This window comes from Mus musculus, chromosome 2, assembly GCF_000001635.26.
Source record: "Mus musculus strain C57BL/6J chromosome 2, GRCm38.p6 C57BL/6J".
NCBI lineage: Eukaryota > Metazoa > Chordata > Mammalia > Rodentia > Muridae > Mus > Mus musculus.
In genome coordinates, this window is record NC_000068.7 from 18,652,523 (window position 1) to 18,655,267 (window position 2,745).

Sequence of the window (2,745 nt, forward strand, 5' to 3'; positions counted from 1 at the left end):
GAAAGGAAAAAAGGAAGAAAGTTACCTCACTGTTCTCTGACATGAATATTATTGGCTACTAGAAGTTGCTACTAAATAAACTTTAAGGAAACATTCTCTTTGAAAAAGGTGTTTATTATTTATGTGGATGTGTGTAGGTGCACATGAGTCTATGTGTGCCCAAGGAAGCCCAAAGAGGGCATTGGGTATTCTGAACCTGATGGCAATGAGATTGCAGATGAGGGCCAGGAATTGAACTAGGGTCCTCCGGAGGAGCAACGCATGCTCTTAATCACTGAGGTGTCTCTCCAGCCACAAGAAAAACTGGAGCATGCATGGAGGTAATCGCTTACTAATTACTACTGTAGCCATTTTAAGAATTCCAGAAGCTCTATGTAGATAGGACCTTTAGGCGTGCAATGTTATTGGAACCGTGGATTGCGTTCTTTCTTTGCTTGTGAATCTCAACCATGTGAAGAGCTATGAAGGCAAACACCTTGAGCCATAAAGTAGAGGACAATCATTATTACATTCACCTGGTGACTCATGCTGTAACTGTGGACTGACACTTTCCTCCCCAAGACTTCACATTCCTTCCTAATCTTCCTTTTTCCTAAGTCTCATTTCCACCCACTTTTATATAAATCAGCCCAGTGATGAATTTTGTTAGCCCACAGAGCCCCTGAAAGCCGGGCTGAGGAGGGATGGGTTCGGAAGCACACCTGAGGATCAGAGCCTGAGAGAGCCACCTGAGCTTCTCTGCCTCTTTATCAACCCACCGTTTCTAGAACATCACACAAACGGAATCGTTCAGTCTGTGTCTAGTTTTACCTCACATAACAACCTGGGGATTTGCCACTGTCGGCACATCAGCAGTCCCTTTCTGCTCTTTACTACTAGCCACTATATGATAAACCACTTTGTGTCTCATCCAGCACTGATGAACATACGGATGGCTTCTAGTTATTGACAGTTATAAGTAAAACCTGTATAAAGATGTGTGGGCTGAGTTTCTGTGAAATGTAGTTTAATTTTTTTCAAATCCTATTTTTAATGATAAGTATTAAACACTATAACCTCCCTTATAGCCCACCACCCACCAGAGGTAGTGGGGAGAAAAGGGTATGGGGGAAGTAGACCTGTTTAAAAAGGTTTTTTGGACCAACTCTCATCTGTATTGTCTGGAAATCAGCAGTTCAGTTCACAGGTCAGCAGGCAGCTGCAACTAGATCCACTAGCAAACACTTCACAGATACACCAGCAGTACAGTTGGGTAGAATTGAGATAGCAAACATCAATCAGCTGTGGTTGCACTACCTAGCAGAGACAGCCAGGCCTAAGCCCTGGCACGAGTCACCAGGAGGGACATGGAGGAACACTAAGAGAAATTCTCAGCTGTGTCTCTCAGGGAAGCCAAGATCAGCAAAGACTTGAGACCCACAAGCATTGTACAGCTGGCTGTACCAGCAAGCCAAGCTCTGTCTCTACCACTCTGTGGAGTCCTAGTTATACCCTCCAAACATCATGTGTCCTCCATGTGCCTTGGCTTACCTCAGAATGTGCATCCAATCATCCCAAGTCCTCAAAAGCATCAAGAAATCGAAGTACACCATCACAAGGTTTTTGGTGCATTTTTTTCTATGGAGTCCTGACAAATGCAGCTCAACTACGCCATGAGGGAGGACCAATGCATGCATGTTGTTAACAAAGAATCCTTCATTATGTGTCCTTTCACATGCTTGCTTTAGCAGATCATTCTCTCTCCTGTGTCTGCTTCAGTGAAATGTTCCTTCATGAGTCTGCCTTAGCCTTTCACACCTATGTCCACTTTAACTAAATGTTCCTTCGTGTGTTTGCCTCAACAAAACACCATCCAACGACTTTCCAAAGACCCCTTAAGTTCCCACTGAAGTGGAGGTACATTTTTATTTTGTTGGAATACATTCAAATATGTAGAATTGCTGACATATAAAAATACATATAAAGAAATGCCAAATTGTTGTCTAGAGTAGCCACAACCACACTGCGTTTCCACCAGGATTGCACAGTAGTAAATCCAAGTCTATTTCTTAGGAATAAGAAACATGCTGCGGGGCTGGTGAGATGGCTCAGTGGGTAAGAGCACCTGACTGCTCTTCCAAAGGTCCGAAGTTCAAATCCCAGCAACCACATGGTGGCTCACAACCATCCGTAATGAGATCTGACTCCCTCTTCTGGAGTGTCTGAAGACAGCTACAGTGTACTTATATATAATAAAAATAAATAAATCTTAAAAAAAAAACATGTTGCATCACATCCATCAATCCATTTGTAATGAGATTAATATCCTTTCAGTAACTCGTTTTAAAAATCCCTACAGATAAGCCTTCATCCAAAGGAAGGAAGCAAAAGCCTTTCTTCAGAATGTGGGTATGTTAGCTACTATTCTCACTGCTGTGATGAAATACTTAACCAAAGGAACTTCAGGAAGAAAGGGTTTGTTTCTGCTCGCAGTTTGGCATCATCCATCATGATGGGGAAGTCACAGTGGCAGGGGAGGGAGGCAGGATTTCCCAAGGAAGTGGGTCATAGAAAAAAATGATCAGACCAGAGGGAGACAGAAACACATCAGAGAATCTCGAATCCACATGTTAGGCATTTGTGAATGGTGACAGAATCATCTGGACTCCAAAGGACGTGGGTAAGTCCATCCCTCCAGCCATGTCTGCGGCACACACAGCCTCTGTCTTGGACCAACTCCAGTCCAGATTTTCTTGGTAAATGGAA